At 39.5% G+C, this 22514-nt stretch overlaps 1 protein-coding gene across 1 annotated transcript in view; it reads right to left on the bottom strand.

Annotated features, from left to right (window-relative positions):
- Window positions 1–9601: 9601 nt before the first annotated feature.
- Gclm (Glutamate-cysteine ligase modifier subunit) overlaps window positions 9602–22514 on the bottom strand; it is a 23683-nt gene continuing 10770 nt past the window's right edge. The window contains exons 7-8 of the transcript XR_001940666.1: window positions 21022–21110; window positions 9602–9613 (exon numbers count right to left, since the gene is read on the bottom strand). The gene's annotated coding sequence lies outside the window, so the exon portion shown is untranslated. The remainder of the gene's footprint in view (window positions 9614–21021; window positions 21111–22514) is intronic.

Raw genomic sequence — 22514 nt, 5'->3', positions numbered from 1 at the left:
TTTTTTTTTTTTTTTTTTTTTTTGTTATTTTTCAAATAGAACTGTATATTTTTTGTATATTTTTATTGATTATTATTTCCATCGTTATTCGTCTCAAGATAATTTACGAATTCGTCGTCGTCGATATTTCTGAAGCAGTGAGATTCAAACGTAAACAAACCGTAGGAACAAACGCAGAGATAGTAATCATCGAGAAATACGTAAAAAAAAGTATTGAAATATACATAAAGGTATAAAGTATAAATTAAATTTATTCAATGTTGTTTTCATATCAGATATATTTTCAATGACAACAAAATTGTGAAAAAATTATAGATTATTCTAAATTACATTTAAAAATAATATGACAAATTGAAGCGACGATATATTATCTGGATCACATAATAAAATAGCACTATTTCTTAAATCTCTCTGATGAAAATGTATGGAATGTATTTATTATAATATAAATGACAAAAATCTCAATTTTCTAATACAAATATATTATTACAAGTACATTATGTATTCAAGATTATTTATGAAAAGTTACATTACGATGCATAAACTATATAGTTATCCAGTAAATCAACATTTCGTTTATTTGTTCTATATTTTTGTAACTAATCGCAATAAAATTTTGTATAAAAGTTATTTTGAGCATTTAAAGTAGTACTTATTTAAAAAATTTAGATTTTTATCATTTTTTAAAATTTTAGTTTATAACAATAATAACAAATAAAAAATGAATAAACAATAAAAATATGTTGTTGAATAAAAACGAAATGTTTTGAACACAACTTTTATATACAATATACATATATGTATATGGTTTGTTTAAAGTATTGCATAAATATTAACACATTTGTAAAAATAAAAACTCTTAAAGTAAACGTTCAAACTCTGCAACACACAGTTTTATTCCTTGAAATAAAAAATTCAACTGCGATATTTTACGTTTGGTTCGTCCTGCTTTAGACAATAGATTCGTGGATCAGGTTGTAAGAATAAAAGAATTATTTCGAAATCGAATAATAAAATGATGTGATAATAATGTCGACTACAATATCGACGATTTCGTTTCTTTTATTTATAAGGATATAAAAAGAAAAATATACAGTTCTCTCTCAATTAAAAGAAATTTTACTTCGATCTTTTTCTTCAAATAAATAGATAAAAAAATGTCTTGCGCAATTAATACTTAATTAGAAATTGACAAACTTTCGTTAGGAATATTTTATTATGCCAATTTTCAACGGGAGTATCGTATTTGAAAAACCGTAAAGATCGATTCGAGAAACACCCTGTATACGTGTACTTGCGAATGTATGAATACAAGTGCGAACACGTGTTGGTGGACACACGGGTGTACCTGGCGGGAGAAGGTGCCCCGCGCGAGTAAGCGAACGCGAGTGCCCCCCTCGAGGCAGCGTGAGCGCGCAGCCTCGCGGATCCGCCCGTGCATCTTCTTCGCCGTGTCGTCGCCATCGCCGCGAAAGTTCCGCGCGGTGGGACGAAAAATGGATGTGAGTTCCACGAGGAAGAGAGAGAAAAAAAAATGGAAGATGCGAAGGCGTATTTAAGCAAAGTAGGCGGTGCCTCGGGCGACGAATTTTAAGGATAATCCATATCGAGTGCGCGACGCTGCGGGAAGAAAGGCGCGTTTTTAAAAACGATAGATATATACGAAATGCTGCGCGCGACGGCGATTATCTTTTATATTATACATAGGTACGTGTCAATCGCGCGCTTCTACAAAATTAATTACATGTGTCCCTGGACGAAGATTAGATTGGATTGAATTTAATCGTTCCGAAAGCGATTCGCCCCGCCTCCGGTCGAGCGTGCGCTAATAATTTCACGCGCGTAATGTAAAGTGCACGATCTATTGCGCGTTTCGATAGTCGATCCCTCGCATCCGCAAATGTCATTGGAATACGAAATATCGGCGAGGACGGCCGATTCGCATGGGGGTCGGCGAGTATCCTATACGATTCGCGGAATGCGAGGCGCGGATTCCTGATTTCGCGATTTTTTCATTTTCACCGCTGGGCTCGCACAATGCCCGCGCGTTTACGTAATCGAAATGCGTAGGAAGCCGCACGCGGAGATTGATTAGCACATGAGAGGAGAAAGGTTGCGACCATATCGGCTAGTGCAGGCTCCATGTGAATTGCGCGCGCGCGCGAGCGCGCGGAGCGGAGTCGCGGCGAGACCACGTGGGTGTCATCACACGCGCGTGAAAAAAAAGCCGAGAGATTATAGACGCACGGTGTGTATACGTACTCTCTCTTTCTCTATAATGTCTCTGCGGAGCAGTGACTCTCAAAGGGCGCGCCGCGCGACGGAAATTTGGCCATTGCGATCACTGTACTCGATAATTTGCCTCCGAAAAATTCCCCTTCCTCGCGTCCGTAGAGGTGTAAGCGAAGAAGCAAGGTGACAGTGCATCCGCGGATTACTTCGCGACAGTCTCTCGCAGCGCACCCCGCTGGTCCCTCCGCGCAACGGACAATGGCGCGTTGCGAGCAAAAAAAGCTTTGAGAACCGTCGCGGCCTAGAGTGTTATAGAGGAGTGTAGGCACACCGCAATATCGCCAAGGGACGGTGCATAAAGGATCCCGATAGCAATGACTATAAATTTGCTCTAAGCGCGAGTCTAAATATAAACTTATATACGCGCGCGAGCGGACGCTCCGCTCGGCGTTGTTTTCGCGATAGAAAAAAAATCGCACATTCTTATTCTGTTATTGTATATATATATATAGTATATTAATGCGACCTTTCGCGCGATTACCCGTTTTATATTCCTCCCGGTGTTGCATTAATGCAACCCACCTGCCTCGCTTTAACGCTTCGTTAACGTCGGACGCTTCGTTACGTCGAACTTTATCCCGTGAAAAATAAATGGGCACGATGAGAGGGGAGATGCCGGCAGGGGAGTGCGCGTTAATTATTCCGCGCGCGCAAAATCATGCGTCACAAATTAACGTAAACAAGCGCGTTTCCGTTTGCGCGTGTATAGGATTCTTTGTTGCGGTATAAATACAATATATGTGTATCTTTCGAGTGGCATCTATAAAGAGTGAGATTTAAATTTTATTCTTCAAAGTGACAATTGATTCTAAAAGTTTTAGAAATTCAATTTTCGTCGAACTCTTATGGGTCAATTATATAAGCAGAATCGTATAAGATTCGTAACTTCTTGTAAAATTTGTAAGAACTCTTATAAGAGTATTCTATAATTTTATGCGTATATATCGTACAATATTGTTTGTAAACGTTTATACGATTTCTTATAAATCTTACAAGAGGCTAATAAAAATAAGTTTCTTCGTGAAAAGATATCGCATAAAAATATAAACACTAAAAATTCTTACAAGTCTTACGACAATATGTGACGAACCTTAAGCCGTAATCGCACTATAGCGATTGCGCGATTGTGACTGACGATTGAGAATTACTTTTCAACCAATCAGAACAAAGCAGTTACCGATCGCTTTGCTCTAACTGGTTGAAAAAGTAATCCTCAATCGTCAGTCACAATCGTGCAATCGCTAGGGTGATTACGGCTTTATACGATTCTGCTTAGAATTTAGTCAATAATCTGATAGCTGCTCAACGGTCGAAAAATACAGTCGAGAGTCACTTCCGATAATCGTATGCGTACTTAATATCCATAGACAGCTGCGGTCTCATACTCTTGTGGTCTTTGGCTCTCTTCCGTTGAGTTACTCCCATAAATACCGGGCTTAATTGAGAATGACTCAAAAGCGGCGATTCCTCCTCCCTCTGAGAAAAACCATCAATCGCGAGTCGATCTGCGATCTGACTGATAATCATTTTCGAGTTAGTATATACGCGCGAGTTCGTGCAGCGTAGCCGGCCGATACGCTGTAGTGAATGTAAAACCGAGCGTACAAACTGAATATTTAAAAGATTATAAAACAAGTCGAGAGGATACGGGGCGATACCGCGTTAACTCGTTCAACTTGCGTGCCTACTGATTGCCCTTTCGATTATAAGATCGATACCGATCTCGATGACGTAGCTGTCTCTCTGCGTGTCATGCGAAGCGCAGAATGAAGTGCAACAGAAAAAGCTTTCTGCGCTAACCTCTCTTGTTATGTAGTACGACTTTTTATGTTCATTTCTATCAATTAGTTTAACTTTAATTTCGGTTTAATTTATCCTTTACTTTTTGTTAGAAAGTATAATATATAAAATATAAAAGGGTCAAATATAAAAAAAACGATTTTACTGAAATGTCTGAAAATTTAGCTATAGATACAGATTTGATAATAATTTTGTTGAACTACAAAATTATGCGTAAAACACTTAAGCATTGCCGAAAATATTGCAAAACGTTTTAACATTCTAACAGCTATAGTTTCGGCTTGCATTATTATTTCGGTGGTACATTTTCAGATCAGTACTCTCTAAAATCTTTGGAGTGAAATCTAATTCTAAAGAATGACAAAGAATGATGCAATTGGGCCAGTATTGGAAAAGAGTGGCTCAATTGTTAATTTCTAAAAGACTGAGATTTCCATTCTCTAGTATTAGATTCCACTCCAAAGAATTGAGAGAGAGAGAGAGATAGTTAAATTTTTAAGTATTTCAGCGAAATTTATTTTTTCTACGCAATTTAAAAACAATCTTTGATACATTACAAAGAAAGGACATTACAACGAACCGAAAGAGATGCATAAATACCCACGTAAATAAAACGAATGAATAAAAATTGATAAAAAATATAAATTGCTTTTTCATGAATCTAAAGATGAATCTATTCGATGTGACTGACGGAACACCCTGTATATTATTACGTCTTCGGAAGGTATATAAAAATAGAGGTGGAACAGAAGCGATGATAAACGGAAGAAAGCGACAACCGTAAGGAACCGTAAAATAAACTGAGAAGAACATCACGCTCGGGCGGCCGTCACTCACCTGAGCGGCTGGTATGTATATATGAAACGATATAAGTGCATTGTGCTCGTTAATGCGCTGGCGAGCGCGTAATGCTTGCGTATGTGCATAAATATTTATGCTATTCGGCCGAACAATCCCTAAAACGAAATGAAATCTCTTAACAGTCGCGACGGGAACGCGTATTATCATTGACACAATATATTTCGTGTTGCTTCTATTATCAATCCCTTTAATGATACCATCTCCTCAATGAGGATTATTTTCTTCCGCTCTTACGCAATTTCGATTGGAAAACAAGTTGCGAATTAAATCGCGCGTTACCAATGTGATTTTTATAACACATTTTTTCCGCTCTTTCTCGATCTTCCACTCTTCTTCTTTTTCCCATTTTGAGAAATATTATATTTATTACAAAAACTGGATTGAAAAAATTCAGTATGTTTACATTTAACAAAAGGAGGCTATCATTAACCTCGGTTATCAAATTAAAACCCCCAATTAAACCCCGAGACATACATTGATTGCGTTTTTCTCGTTGCGTCGTTGGATTTAGGGAAGCCGCAGTAGGCTTATATATATGCATCGAATGCAATGAGGAGAGCCGATCCGATTGGTGGTGCAACAACGCCGTGGAATGGATGTGTATTCGATCGGACGCTTATGCGGGCGCGTACGCTTTTGGCTACATGAGGGCCAAAAGGACAGACAGATAGCGAGGAAAAGAGTTAAATTCATTGTATTTCAAAGAGAACGTCTTCCGAGAGTAAAGAGAAATTACCTATATATACAAGACACAAGCTACAAATCAGGTACAAATATCACGACGAAATATGCGAAAGGAGAAGAAGAAAAAGAAACAAACTTATCGTATCTAGATATAACACAATGATAAAAAATATAATCAAGTAGAAATACCAGAGTTGCGGAATTCTCTAAATCATGGTTTTTCGATAATTGTTGTTATCGTTAACTAGCTAATGCGAGAGCCGCGCTTTCTTTTAGGATTGTCCCGCTATCGGCTGTCGCTAGTTGACGATAACAACAATTATCGATAAGACATTTAGAGAATTCCGCTACAGGTACAAAAACCAAATGGGGAGCGTATATGTAAAACAAATAATAGATATATAGTAGTAAAGTAATAAAAAAGATATCCCCACAAGATGAGAAATAGAAAAAGAAAGAAGAGAGTCATAAGTGACGAAGAAAAATAGAGGAAACTAGAGACAGAGAGAGAGAGAGAGAGAGAGGAGAGACACAGAAGCGGACCAAGGGAGACTCGCGAACTCGCTCGAGCCGCGGAACGCCACTTCTCTCCGCTTCTGCTGCGGAAAGAGAAAGAGAAAGAGAGAAAGAGAACCAAGTGGTGAGATAAAAGGCAAGAGAGAGAGAGAGGGAGACACGGCGCACGCACACAGCCAGCGGCGTGTACCGACGTGCTCCCCTTCTCCACGAGTTCCGCCGAGTGCAGCGTGCATCCAGGTTGCGCGCGCGCACGCGCGCGCGCGTGTGCGTGTACAAAGTAGGTCCAGCGCGGCGGCGCGGAGGAAAAGCAAGAGACGGCGAATGGGTTATCGCCGTCCCCTCGCGAGCGGCGCGACCAATCCGCGCCGTGCGCGAGTTGCGTGAAGGCGGAACACGTTGCTCTTTCGCGTATATATTTCGCGGTATTTATTATTCAGTTTGCAAATACGTGGCAAAAATGATCTCTCTCCCGCGCGCGGCCGCGCGCGCAGACGCCGGGATGTCGGCCTCGCGCCGCGCCGCGCCGCGCGGCTCCTCTCCCTCGGAGCCGGGAGGTGGAGCCAGAAGGCAAAGGAGCAGGGTAAACGACGGAGATATCGGCCGTTAATTTGTTAGAAACGCCACGGCCGATCGCGCAGCGTACGCCAGCCCGCGTGCGCGTGTAGCACATTATACGCACACTGGGTAATAGCTTTGTTTATTAAGGGTGCGGTCGAGTTGCCACTACGAATGCTACGAAGCTTTTGACTGACCAATCGGAAGAAAGAATTATACTTAATTATCCAATGAAAAAATGCTTCGAAGCATTCGTAGCGTCAAATCGACCGCAGCCTAATATAGATGAGATTAGAATATCGAATATTGTCAGGGAAGCTCGACGACCGTTTTCACGAGAGTTATAGACTTCTAAAGTCGTAATCACACCCTAGCGATCGCGCGATTGTGATTGACGATCGAGGGTTATTTCTCAACGAATCGGAACGAAGCAATCGGTGACTGCTTTGCTCCGATTGGTTGAGAAACAATCGTCAATCACAATCGCGCGCGATCGCTAGGGTGATTGCGGCTTAATACGATGATACGCCGGCTGTAATGTTCGCGGGTTTGTTGTTGTACAAGCCAATTATTGCGACAGCCGATCTTAATTTCCAAATGCAACCTCCGCAGATCTGTGGCTGTCGCAACGAAACCTTGCAATTGGCAATTGCGTCTAGAAGCGGCCTGCGCGTTCGGACGGAAAAAAGGAGCGTCGTCGTGCGCCCGTTCCATGCAAAACACCGGCGGTAATCCCCGTTTTTCTACGAACGCATGCATTTGCACCATGGTCAGTTACGCCTTCTCCACCCGCGTGTGTTCTATACGCCATAACATTTCCGCAGTTAACACACTCGTGGCCGATATCATCTCTCCTTTCTTTTCGCCCGTTCGTACGTTTCTCGCCGCGTTCTTTGATGTCCGCCAGTAGCGCACGCCCCGCGTGTGCGTCTTGGATTCCAAGGAAAAACGCGATTTAATCGTGCGATCGTATAATTGCAAAATTGCAAATGCCCGCGCGTCCGATCGTGATCATCGCGCGTGTCGTTGCTTCTTAATCGCCGATTCCCGGCCAGAGTCTCTCCCATGCGCGGCATTTAACGCGTATTATACCGAGTCTAATCGTAGATCTACCGCGAGAACGCGAAACGGAAGTGCGTCCCAGGGGCCATCCAGCAAGTGATGCGGTCCATCGCTGGTCAGACACGTTCACCGAAGAAACCCGAGAGCCGCTCTCGCCACGAATCTCACGCGAGACGTCATATTGAATTATGTGCACGGTCGATTAAAGCCGTTTTGATTTAACGAACTTCCGGAAAATGGAAACGAATTCTCGGTAGAAAACTCAATCCCAACTTCCGGGAAGCGTGAAATGTAAACGAGAGATTGCGGAGATCTCGCGATGACATCTCGCGTGATTAATTATATCGTGGGAAAGTCTTGGCCGCGCGAGTGTAGAAGTCGTAGTAATCAAGAATATTGTTCTTGTCAAGTTTCACTTTTTCGCGATTGATATATATTTTGTTAATAACGTTGAAAACGTTATTAAATATTACGCGGCACCGGCAAACTACGTGAACGTTTCCCGCGGAGTTTGCGACGTTTAAAAAAGAAAAAAAAAAAAGAGCTGCGCGGTTCAAAGTTCAAGGCACTTTACGCCCTACTTCCTTCGCGACTGCGTCGTTCGAGCCGTAAAACGGCCTCTCCCCGAGGATAGGCACAAATTAGAATCCCGTGGAATTCGCAAAAGTCACAGTCGAGTTGGCAACCGGTCCGTGTGTGAACGTACCACACCACGGTGCTTTGATTTTTTCTTCTTCCGTGAATCTCTCTCTTTTTAAATTACTATAACCTCTTTTAGTTATTCTTTAATAAATTATCATAAATCTCATAATAGAGTTTTCGATATTGAAAAATCAAAGAAACAGTTGGAAAAAGCAGCCGAAACGTCGATGATAATAAATGTATAAAGTAATAATAAAAAATATTTTTCAATCAGAAATATAAACAAATATAAAAATCGTTCAATAGCTCTCATATGTTTGAATCGAATGAAAATTATTACATGATTTTTCATCCTCATGTGCTTGTCTTTTTGGCCTTTCTGTTTCTGCTTAGAATATTACGAGTTAAATTGTACGCAAAAAAAAACGATTTTCTTCCTGAAATATTAAAAAAATTGACTAGATAAAAATTTGACAGATTTGAAAGTACACTGTAAAAAATAAAATGTTATAATTTTAACTCAACGTCTTTGAATTAAAATTAACATTTTATTTTTTACAGTGTAATTTTGATAAACTACCAAAATGATTTACGTTAGAATCTCAAAAATTTAGAGCAATGCTGCTTGACATTCTGGCAATTAATTTGTGAGCGTTCTACATAATTATTCTAATGATTCAAGTAAAATTATTTTTAAACCTATACATAGCGAAATTTTTAAGTACTTCAGCAAAAGCATCCTTTTAATCGCGTATAAATTTTTCTTCTCTGTGTATTTTCTCGTACGACTCAAACTTTTTAAGATCTCTCGATATCGCAAGAATCTTTCGACATATTCTTTGAATACATTCAGAGATCGGTTTCATGTATCTATAACATACTTCCTTTATGGAATTCGAGGCGATTAAGGAAAACTATAGAAGGTCTTCGCGAGCATCGCTGCATTTTCCCGATGTGCAACATGCATTCTCTCTTCCGGTCGCGAGAACATTAAAGGCCGATTTTCCGAGCCGAGTGGAGAATGCGAGCGGCAAACACTTACTCACTTGGCAGCGCGAAACGGGAACGTTGTGAAAGCCCCCCGGTGTGCGGCATGGCTGTTCATCCTCCTCATCGTCTTCGTCCTCTCGACGCCGCTCGACGTCCCCTCGTGTTCCTTGCACGGCGGCCGCGGCGGCGGCGGCGGCGGCCCTCCTCGCTAGGAAATAAGAAATTTTCTTGAGAGATGCGAGAGCCTCTCCGTGCGAGGGAGGAGGCCTAGCCAAGCGAACATAGTTAATTTAGATTGTATCGCGTGAGAAGCAGGAAATGACGAAATATCCTGAGTGCTGACTTATGCACGCCGCCTCATGTGTGCCTCGGCCGCGCCGCGCTGCTCCTCGACCTCAGCCGCGGCTGCGTGTGCTATACGCGGCTCCGACACGCAAGGATGATACCTTTTTTTCTCCTTTTTTTTTTTTTCTCTCTTTTGTATATCCTATATTGCGATCTGACGCCACCGCGCTGCGCGCGCGGTGAGAATTTTTGCGAGACGCGCGCGATGTCATTCCACATTTTATCCGTTAAACGAATTGAATCGTGTGTCACAACCAATATAGACGTCGAATATTTATAATGGAAGAGGTATTAAACGTTAAATTTATTGCAAAACGTTCCGCCAGTCCTCAACATGGTTAACTTTTAAACATTCCGACAATTGTGAGCAAAATTAGGTGTAATTCTTATACAGGGTGTAAAAAAATTAGACAAACTTTGAGGGACATAAAGACAAACATATTTTGTTAATAATGTTTTCCTCTACGACGCTTCGTTTTATTACTACAGAATAGGAATTTTATGATTTTAACAAAAAACGAACATATATAAGTGGAATAATTAAATTTATTTCAATTACATATATTTTAATCTTCAAATAACAATGAACAAAAGAACAGAACAAAAATGAATAACATATAAATACAACAATAAAGTTGAACCTAAAAAACGACAAATTACGATATTAAATTAACGGTATAAAACAAGTCGAAGTAAAGTTGATATATTTATTAAATTCTATACATTAAAAATTAAAATAATAACGAGAAACGTTTCGACTTATACGAAGTCCTTTTCAATCTCAAATAATAACATGAACATTAACAAATTAATTATAATAATAATACAAGAAGCCATACGGTCCATTGGTCAATATATTGTCAATCAAGTCAGAAGTAAATGTTATTATCTCTCATGAATGTTATTATCTCTCTGAAATAAGAAAATCATCCGTATCATGATTCTAAATAATCGTTAACGTCACATTAAAACAGGAACTTAAAATATGTAAATTTAAATTATAATTGAACATATATTAGACTTACAGTGGGTCAGATACTGTGAAATTTTCTTCCTTCGAACGAACGTTATAAATTAAAACATGATCTGTAGAGACAGTCTTAAAGACAGTTGTCACGAGAATAAAGAAACATAACTCAGCTGATCGGATGTCAAAAATGTTTACCTTTGTGAGTATATATATAATGACAAAAATGATTAACTTAATTTATAATAATGATCTTCTAATATAATAACGATCTTTATAATAATTGATCTTCTGAAAGAACCAGTCTTTCAGAACTCTATGATATTTCGTTTTGGTCTTATTAGTCTACGTAATATGTATTCAAGCGCTCAATGGAGCAGAAGTCTTCAATTATATCTTAATAAATTTGATGTGATTTGTGTTTATCATTATGGAGCAGCTAATTGCAATGGACGGGCAGCACAGAGACTGTATCAACAACGATATCCTGGTTGTCGCATTCCACGGCTTGACTTTTATTTATGGGGGATATAAAAACTCTCATTTATGAGACATCTATTGAAACAGAAGCAGAATTGGTAGCCCGAATTACTGCTGCAGCATATCAGGTTCAGAATATTCCTGCAGTCTTCGAGCGTGTGAGACAATCAATGTTTCGACGATGTCATCTTTGTGTTGAAGCAAATGGAGGAATTGTTGAACATTTATTATAAATTGAGTTAATCATTTGTCATTTTTGTTCCGTTCTTTTGTTCATTGTTTTTTGAAGATTAAAATATATATGTGTAATTGAAATAAATTTAATTATTCCACTTATATGTTTTTTTTTTTAAGTCATAAAATTATTCCTATCAACTTGGAAAGAAAAAGGGCACTAGGAGTTAAGCCCAAATAATTTTACGCAAACGCTGATATTTATCAAGCAAAACTTATTTATTACTATTGTAATAAATGCTTGTAAATATCAGCGTTTGCGTAAAGTTATCTGCGCTTAACTCCTAGTGCCCTTTTTTTTCCAAGTTGATTTTGAATTATACGGGAGTTTTTGTTATCAAAGAATTATTATATAATCGTAAAATTCCTATTTTGTACCCTGTAGTATTAAAACGAAGCGTCGTAGAGGAAAACATTATTCTCAAAGTTTGTCAGTCTAATTTTCTTACACCCTGTATAGTTGAAGAATTAGCCGTATAAAAAATTTTACTTGTTTTTATTTATTCTAAATTCTTTGGAGTGGAATCTCATTAAACAGTGAAAATTGAAAAAAAAAAAGAAAAAGAGTAGTTTACTCAATTTTCACACACAATCCTTAAGAGCGACCAGACTTCAAAGTGACAATTTATTCTAAAAGTTTTAGAAAATATGATTTCGAGCTTCGACGTATGACATTTGATTAATTATAATTGCCATTTCATTGTCTCAATTGTCGATGCGTGTATAGAATTGGGTATGGCCGCCAGACGGTCTTCCAGGTCGTACCCCGTGGAAATCTCGTCGGTGCACTAAAGGAAGTGACGCGGGAATAATTTGTCACACGTGATTGGAGACGGCGCATAATGAAGGCTCGAGTTCCGAGTACAATCGGTACCATCGATTTTAAACGACCGTATATATGAGGACACACGCGCAGTACATTCTTATACAAATAAGTCGCTACGACAAAGCGTTAATGCATATAACTAAATCCAATAGCTTTCGTATAAACTGATACAAATGGAAAGGACACGCACTTTCCAATTAATTAATTTCTTGTAATAACGCTTATCGAAAAATCAAATAAAATCTTTCTTATTTTTAATCATTATTCTTATTTTTTATAATAGTAGTATAATGAAAGAGAGAGAGAGAGAGAGAGAAGCAGTGAGACTAAATCTAAGATAAAACGTGCATAATGTGCACACAGAGACGCCGTTACTGTAGTGATATATTTGTTGTCGGCAAGGTGTAACGAGCATCGATGCGCAAGGTCGTTCCATACTTTGCTATCACAAGGTTGAATGAGAAGACGTTCATCTATATATAAAAAAAAAAAAAGCGTTATAAATAGAGACGTGGGTACTGTACTTAATTCCGCGCACGAAACCAGGTTCTTTCCGTCACACTCCCATGGAGCTTGGTCACCTGAAGAGTTACTATGCCCAATTAACCCTTTGAGAACCGTACGCTTGCCGGGCATTGCCACTTCCGACGTTGCAACAGTTTTTTGCCGAACAATTTTAGCGAATCCATTATTTGAGCAACACGGTAAAAGAAAAAGAAAAAAGAAAGAAATATCACAGTCGCGTATCTAATTTTTGCACGCATTTTTCAAATTTTACTGCAAAAATAATTAATTTACGTTAAAGGATTTTTATACGATGTACTTGAGTGTCGTAACTCGAACCACTCGATCCGACGTCAATCGAGAGTCACGAGTTATATCAACGCACTTTAATCGATGACGACCATTACAGTTGCGTGCAAGTACGAGCCCGTTTCCACCCGTGAGCTCTCAACTGAAGAGAGAAATGGAGAGAGAAGGAGAGAGAGAGAGAGGTCGAGAACGACTCTTTAATCTCTCACCTGTGACCCAGACGATTCGCGATACGCGTTCACGAGTGACGAACAGCTCGACGGAAGCGACCCAGATAGTAATAACTATGACGTTATATACTTGTCATCATTTTAATAACAAATCATGTCAACTTGTTATCTGGAACAAAAGGGAGGAATGATCCTTCGAGACGTCAAATTTCCCGAGTAATTCAAAATTAAATTTCGCACTTGACACAAATTCAATGAGGATGACTCCAAAATGAATCGAAACGTACGATGTTATTTTTTGTCTCAATTTAAAAAAAAAAAAGTACACGGTTTTACAGCGTATTTTTGCGCGCGTATATACTTTATTTAACTACGAGACGTTTAAAATTCAGTGACGATAAAATAATAAGTATATTAAGTAACAAGATATATAGCTTCTCCCTCGCGAAAAATGTCACGACTTTTCGAGTCCATACGGAAGTAAAGGGAAAAGTAACGTTCGCGTTTTATCTCTATATACATCCTGAGAAACACGCGCGGGCGTTTCCTGGGCGATGGTGGCGTTGGATCAAGGAACAGAAAATTCATCGGCCGCGGGGAGAAAAACGACGGTTACGAGCACGCTACCGTACGCATCGATAATATTCCAAGGGGGTCTCATTAGCGATCTAGGGAACGTCTATCCTCCGCCACGAGGAGTAATTATCTGTTACAACGCAGCCCGCGTGTGTATGTACGGCGTATAACAGCAGATCAGCGCAACGATTAAGCTCAAAAATAGTTCATGGGAACCCAGGTAAGCTAATCTCCATCGCATTAGTGTTGTTCCACACGTATAAAATGCTTTCCGAGGAGGAAGCAACATGCACGCACCTTTACCGCTCGCGGGGTCATCACTTTCGAAAGACTGCGAACGCCTCTCGGCTGCTCGCGAATCCTCGGAGGTAGGTACCGCAAAAACCGTTCCATTTAGAAATTCATTCCTCTACGCGATTCCGTTTTTGTCGAATTATTCGATCGATACTTGGATATTCATTACATTATATAACTAGTTCTTGTTTTGAGATCGCTTTAAATATTTTATAACAGGCTAATCTTAAGATTTTGTACTTGAAAAATGTTTAAGTATACAAAATCTCAGTGACAATCGGACTGTGACGAGATGTCTGACATCTTTCTTAGTATTTTAATATACAAGACAATGATCTCTACTTTTAAGACGTTTTTAATTGTAATTTTTAATTTTGTTATTAACTTATTGTGCATGATGTTTCTTGGATTCGATGGATTACACACATCCGTTACCAGAAGTATGGAAACTTTTTGGCCGAGCGAAGTGCTTCTCATCGAATCTTTGGAATCAACACATATTTGCTGAGGATGGCAAAAGCCGAAACGTCCAGATGTGTATTTGACTTCTTCAAGTTTTTAGTATTAAACATATCTTTATACAATCGGAAGTATATATTTTTTGCGCACTTCTTACCGCGCTGACTCCTAATAGCCGTTTTTAAATTTGTTTATATTATTTTATTATAAGGAGTCCTTCAATATTATGATCGCTACTTAAAAAATTGTCTCTTATAAGGACTGACTATGAGTATAACTTTAAAAGTTTAAGCCTCAAAACTGTAAATCTTAAAGTAGACTCTTAAATTTAAAAAATAATAAATTCATATCAAATTTATGCCAGATAAGGCAAAATGGGGTTAACCAAGTGCAAGTATAGGAGTAAATTTCTCTCTTTCTTTCTTCTTCTATACTAAAATGATAATTAAATTTGACACTATATCGTGTCATATTTTAAGTATAAAATAACGATATAATTAACGAGTACGAATATATAATGGTGACTCACACTATAAGGTTAAATTTGACACTATAGGTGTAACAGAGTATACGACAACATCAATTATTAGTTCGAGTTTCGACTCCCTTGGACTCCTTCTTAGCAATTAAAAACAACAAACGCCATCCTAATTGATTTAAAATCTGATCTCGCGAATAGACACGTTAATAGATAATACCATTCGGCAATATCATTATACAGTTATTATCGCGCTCGTTAGTTTTTCAATGTCTGGCATATCTCGTTTATTTCGATCGTCTTGTAAAGCCTTCGTTTCGAGTCCATAAATACGATCCTCGCTACTGTACGATAGTCGAGATCGCGTGCACGGAATCGTGCGCATCGTTCGGTGTCTCTCGAAATCTACGAGTGCTCCTGGTGAGACAGGTCGGGTCCAACTCGTTGAGGGAAAAATGACGGGTTCGCCATTGGTAATCTACCCCGATGTGTGCACGCCTATACAGGGTGTTTGCACGCGACGTACTTGAAAGATGAATTTAATTTGCAGTTTCTGCGAAGCTCAAGACTGATTTCTTTTCCACGAAGACTCTCGATTGAACGCCGCGCACGATCTCTTATAATTTCCCAACGTTATATACATATTTCTGTAAAAATAATTGTTATAAACTTATCTTTTTTAAAAAAAAAAGGTAAAAAAAAAGCGCTAAGAGTGGGTGCTGCTGGTCAAAATACCATATTTGGGCCAGTTTCACCAACCCCAAATACTTAATCGGCTGTGGAACTGACTAATCTATTTGCTGTTTAGTATAGAAAACCATCTTTAAAAACCTACGTGATGTTATCCTTACACCAATCCCAATTACTTAATTGGCTGTGAAACTGACTAATCATATTTGCTGTTTAGTAGAATAAATTTTCTAATATCTTTACCAAGTTATAAATTCTACAACTTTTTTAATAAAATAATTGACATCATATCTAAGAAAGTAATGAAATATAAGATGTACATTATTTACTCCTCTATAGCTTAAGACGAAACAACTCGAACAAATAATTGAAGTTATTAATGACATATATCATTTGTATAAAAGATCTGATATCAATAGTCGGCGCCAAGTTAAATTCTACTATCCTTTAATATTCGTTTAAAATTAATCCGTTAACGTGTCTTCTACGAAATTTGATTCGCGAAAGAAAACGTTTGAGATTAGTTCGGTTGTTTGTTTTGCTCGAGAATTGTCGAATGAGTTGAGAGAGGAAGAATCGCGCAAAAGATTCGCGAGTGAAATTCGTCGCATACGTCGCGGAACACCCTGTATAATCTAGCTGCCGTACCTCTACACGGTATCTACCTACCACCCGCAACCGACAACAGGCCAAGCCGGGGCAGAGTCTTAGGCCAGGCCAGGCCAGGCCGAGCAAGAGTCGTGTAAGAAGGGGTTAAGAAACTCTCGAACTGAAGTGCCTACACCGGAAGCAGGGGCCTTGCTTTCTGGGCTAATAACCGTACCCACATCGACACGCGGGATCTGCGTGCGCGCGCGTACACGCTTAGAGGAGAGAGAAAGAAGGAGCGCGAGAGGGAGACGGGGGGAGGGGTCGGGGAAACGAGGGGTGGGAGAGAGAGAGAGAGAGAGGTGTAATATAGCGCGGCGGGGTCTCTTTATGCGTGCGCGTACGTATACGCACGGTGTGACGCACACGCAGGTGTGTGCGCGGGGCCCCTCTTATCAGCATGCAAAGCTAGATTTTATGTGCGATCGAATGCCGAGCCGACGGGATTCATACGCAAATCGCAATCGAGTTACATGCACGCGAGTCACTCGCGGGAAAACGCCGCGCCGCGCCGCGCCGCGGCGAAAAGCCGCCATCGCGACTCGCGCGCGATATCCTGCGAAATTTCATCTACTCCGCGAAAAGATCAATTATGATTATTTCACACTGTGTTTACACTATCTATGTGATTTACGTATATATATGATCCATATATAAAAAACCCCTCGATTATCCGAACAACGAACTCGATGGATTATCTAACTGAACATTGTAATATAATTATATTGTTTACTTATGATATTTGAGTATATTAATGCTCATAATAAATGCACACACGTAATTTTCTACACTATATAATTATAGCTACCAGCTTTACGGCGTGTCAGTTATTCCTTACGCTGCCATAATTATAAATATGATTTCTCCACTTTGTGGCGCGGGTAATTTTATGAAATGACGGATCTCACTACTCCTAAAGTGGATCTTCTCACCGTTCGCGGTGTGAGATTGATTATCGCTCTCTAACTGTACAACGGATAGGTCTTGTAAACAGATAAATCTACAATTAAATGCGAAATTAACCTGAATATGAAGCATGCGCGATTAGGTATCTCGCGGACGAAGTAACGTTACAGGAAAACAGCATAAGTCCTCGTAGATAAGCAACATCCGCTCTTAAAATTCCGAGAAAAACTCAAGAGCAACGTTTCTTCTCAGAAATAATAGTCAATCGATTTCAAGATTACGACAAATCAGTTTAATCAGGAAATCAATATATACTTGCGATTAAATCTTATTGATAATATATATGTACATCGATTCCTCACCATCCCCCCCCCCCCCCCCCGACAGTTCGATATTTAACAGCATTTCTATACAAGCCGCCGAGATGCAGTCACCGAGATAAGAGGAGATTAATCGAAAACGGTAGCGCGTTCATTGGTCCGGCAAAAGAAACGCGCCGACGTAATGTCGCTCTTGGAGCAACAAACGGGGAACAACGAATCCCTTATCGCGCGCAAAACGGTACGCTATCCCGTTTTCTACTTCCTTCGCTCTCACGCGTACGAATCTCAGCATATATAAGGATTTGAGAAGATTTCGGCTAGAGATCTTCAAATAAGAGATCGGACACACTTTAGACAACGTTTTTTCTGATTGGTTTGCCATATTTTTAAGACCTGCTTAAGATAGACTAATGAGATAGAAGGAGATTCTGATGGATATCTCGTTCTATATCAGATCCTATAAAAATATAACGGATCAAACGTATGATGTCTTATCTTGAGAATCTTTAGTGTTTCGGCCGACAGGTCCTCATTCTTTTTTAATTCCTTCCTATTTTCCGAGTTCTTCTTCCATATATTGGTCTCGTCTGTCATCATCCTCTTTCTTCGCACCCTTCTCTGCCGCGAATCGCTTGACACATTCACGCGGCAAAAAAATGCAGTCAAGCTCTCGCGAGTGCCGCCGTATATATATATAGGAAGGGAGCGGATGTCTGGTGTGTAAGGAACCGCTAAAATGGTGTTCGCTCTTATCCGAAGATCTAGAGCGGCGATGCGAAGAGAGGCACGCGGAGGACTATACGTAAGGTAAAAGGGGGCTCATGACTGGCTGGTCGGTCGGTCGGTCGGTTGGTTGGTTGGTTGGTTGGTTGGTTGCTTACTTTGGTTGCTGCTGTGATCGTCTGGTTGGGCTGGTTAGTGCCGTTACTAGAAAGAGGCCACCTAAGTTCGCAACAAGTGCTGAGTTATGTCTCGAACTTTCTTTATAATGAGACACCGGTCGACGAAATGACAAACGTAATTAAAGCGAGCAGCCACCCGGAGGTCAGGGATTCCGGAGATTTTCACAATGAGAAACGTCCACCCATACTCCTTTCTTTCTCTCGTCATCGCCTTGCTCGTTTACTACCGCAACGTTTTCATTTACGCTGCTGAGATATCATTATATATTTCAGGATGTTTTGCGATCGTCGTAGAAAGTTGACATTACTGATTTAACAGCGCGTAGAGTTCTAAGTTAATTTCACGGATTCCGTTAAATATATATTCATATTTTACGCGTTACCTTATTATTCGTTGTAAACATGTTTTGTCTAATTGAATTTTAAATGTAGAATTATAGAGCTTCAATTTGAAAAAAATTGATCAAAAAAATTTGATCAAAGCAAAATATACACAGGGTGATCAGCGTAACGGTCCGTACGATTTTTTAGACACTTCCAATGTGGTCAAAAAGAAAGATCGAAAGGTGAATATTCATTTGTTTCATATGGACTGCAACATGCGATAAAAAAATTTTTTTTAATGTTTAATAAAAGAAGGTCTCGAATATCTTGAATTTTTTAAATATCACCATACAATTATTTTTCATATAATATTGTAGGATTCTTCGAAATGAATTCAACGCACTATGGAGAATGTGTTTTGTTGATGTTTTATTGATTTTATCGATATACATAAACACAATGTTGATACGCACGAATACCTTGTATATTTATAACGATTTCGAAAAATATCTTGAAGATAATCTTGAACTATTCGTGCATACATGAGTTAAGCGACCATAATCTTTCATTATTAATGGATATTTATGATAGGTATATGATGTATTTATGTATATCAATAAAATCAATAAAACAGTAATAAAAGTGACATTGTCGATAGTGCATTGATCGTCTTGAACCCTATAATACTTATTATGGAAAAATACTGTTTAAAAAAATTCAAAGCAATCTTCACTTAATTAAAACAATTTTCTACAGCATATTATAGTTGACATAATAAACAAATAAATATTCCACTTTAACCTTCCTTTTTAGGAAGGGTTTAAAAAACCGTGCGGATCGTTACGCTTATATGAACACCCTTGCATAAAAAATGTAATCCAAAGAACATATAAAATACAGTAGGCGGGGAGGGGCAGAAGGAAGCGTAACTACGAAAGATTCGGAACTGAGTTGAACTTACATGTGGGACTCTTTCCGAACAATCGCGAATGCAACCTTGCCCCGTTTTACGCCTCCCCGTGACACAACAATGGAAACGCAATGGTACAACACATTTCACTTTTTCGCAACGTGTGTACCGGGGGGGGTCTAAAAGTATTGCGCGATTTCCTTACCGCGAGAGAATTCACCTCGTACACACAATGTAGATTGGAATTGGCCGTGTACCGTAAAAGCCTAATTAACATCTTTCGAAACCAAGACGCGCGCGTCTCGCCGTGATTCGACTTCTATTCATGAGCGACAGGTGGCTTAATACGCGTAAACACTGAAATTACAAACAATCGAGACTTTTTCTCTATAGCGTTTGCCTTATCGCGCCGAGTTCGACTCATACCCGTTTCTATCAAAGCAATGTAATTTCATTTTAACTCTAAATTCAACCAAGATTAAATCTTGGTAGAGACAGACATCAGTCAGTCTCTCTGTTGCAAAGAAGCAGCAAAGATATTATTATAGTTAAAGACAACGTTAAACCCGGGTTTCCCGAGTTACACTCGAGATTATCGCAGCTCTAACGCGCGTATTCTATTATTTCCTTTTTATTGTCCACGGCGCGCATTCCGCAGTGTATCGACCGACGGGACTGACAGATAAGATAGGTATACTCGAATATCGGAAGTCATGTCTCGCTATCGCTCGTGCGAGGAGAAACGCGCGAAATGCCGAAGCTCTTATTTATCGTCGTATCCTTGCACGTGTGTGTGGATCGTCAGGGAATACTTCTCCGCGCGCGCGCGCGATTCCTCGGCTGCGGATCTTTTCGGGCCGCACTCGTTGCAGGGGGAGACGCAAGAGAGGAAAGAAACTGTGATTTCTCACATTCCAGTCCTGCGGTCCTGCGCTCGCAGTATACACCCGAACGAAACGACACTCTCCTCCGCACGTGCAACCGCACCCACGCCCGCTGCGGCTTATTCACGCGCCGCGGGAGCCCGCATATAAAACTGCTCCCGAGTTCGGCGGGGTCAGGGATCACGTTAGCCGTGCGCGATAAAGATCTCGCGTGAATGATTGCCGATGATATTTCACTTAGGGATCGTCAGGGACCCGACCGACCGTCCCGCCGCGCCATCGCGAGCACGCATCGTCCCGGGTATATACTGAGAATTCCTGCGGAAAACTTTCGGCGGAATGTTCGGCGCCATTTCTCCTCTCACGAATCGAAATTGTATGTGATACCTGTCATGATATAGTCGAGATAACGTGTTATCCTACAGATTCTTTTCAAGGCGCAAGAATTATCCCAGGTTCTCCGGATACCAGTAAATCTGAAAATTTAAATATAAGGGAATAAATAGAAGTGCATTAAAATTGTGTGCAGCGGTTATTAAAAGAAAATTCAAGACTTCTGAGAAATTATAGTGTAGTGATTTAATCTTTCGTATTTTTCAAATAAAATATCACATACAAATATTTCGATAAATATTTATACTAATCGTTATCTGTTAAAAACTAGAGGAAATTACATGTATCGATTTACATATATCGGTTTTTCCTTTATAGAGATCTCTCTCTCTAATAATAAAAACTGGTAATTTATAATAATACTTATTTATAGTAAAATACTAACAGTAATGAATAATAGTGCTTTTTTAATATTCACAATTAAAATGAGTAATCAGTCGCTGTCTTTCAATATTAAATTAGCCATCAATATCAGATTTCTGCAAGTATTCTGTGGCATAATTTATCGTATCAATGCCCTCGTCTCTCGATCATTTTTTTCGGCGGGGAGGATTAAATACTTATTAAATTGAATGTACAATTGATGCAACGGGAATTACGCAAATTGTTTATCGAAATCGCGTACGCATCGCCATCCCGAGCTCAATTTCTCAAACCAAAACTATTCCAAGCGCCTACGCACGTTTCAGTGGCGCCACCTCTCGCAAATTAATCGAGTTAAGATCATGATCACGAATGTATTCGGAGTGCCATTACGAATTCAGCGCGCGATCGCGCACTTTTAGCAGTACGAAAATAATTTTGTACTGTGAATAAAAAGTAAGATTCCCTCAACTTGCTGCGTTAACGCGAAGATGCCTGTGTAGTCGCGCGATCGTTTGATAGTTCTCAACCGATCGCCGCCATTTAATGAACTAAACGCGACGCAATTCAATAAATGATACGCGCGAGACTATTAAACTCACCATCGTTGTCGATAGCCGTCATTTTCCCTGCTGTTGACGTTACGTCGGAAAAACAGCGTTTCCTTCTACAAGCGATGATGGGAATATTGCGTAATGCTACGTTAATTTTGAACATTCTGACGATTTTATTTTCGCAGGTAGAAGTGCAAACTGCAAAGTGCGAATGCGATCATTCGACTGACTGACTGCAGGCGGACGGACGGACAGTGTGCATTACCAAAGGCGCAGCGATATCTCGATTGTCGCGTGGCTGCATTCAAGGCGTACCTACTCTTTGAAAAAAAAACCGCGCGTTCGTCCGTTTATATGTATACTTATAACCAGGGAATGGAAAGTTACTTTTTAAAAATAACTAGTTACAGTTACTCGTTACCGAGTAAAAAATGTAACTAGTTACAGTTACAGTTATCGCTTTTTAAAAGTAACTCGTTACAGTTACCGTTACTTGAAAAAAAACTTTTCATTACTTTTCCGTTATTTTTTTAAAATCAATTTAAAAATGTACTTTTGCATTTTTTTTTT

Source organism: Cyphomyrmex costatus, unplaced genomic scaffold (genome assembly GCF_001594065.2).
Source record: "Cyphomyrmex costatus isolate MS0001 unplaced genomic scaffold, Ccosl1.0 scaffold176, whole genome shotgun sequence".
In the NCBI taxonomy this organism is placed as follows: Eukaryota; Metazoa; Arthropoda; class Insecta; order Hymenoptera; family Formicidae; genus Cyphomyrmex; species Cyphomyrmex costatus.
The sequence above is the reverse complement of the archived record's forward strand: the minus strand, read 5'-3'. Positions and strand labels throughout refer to the sequence as shown.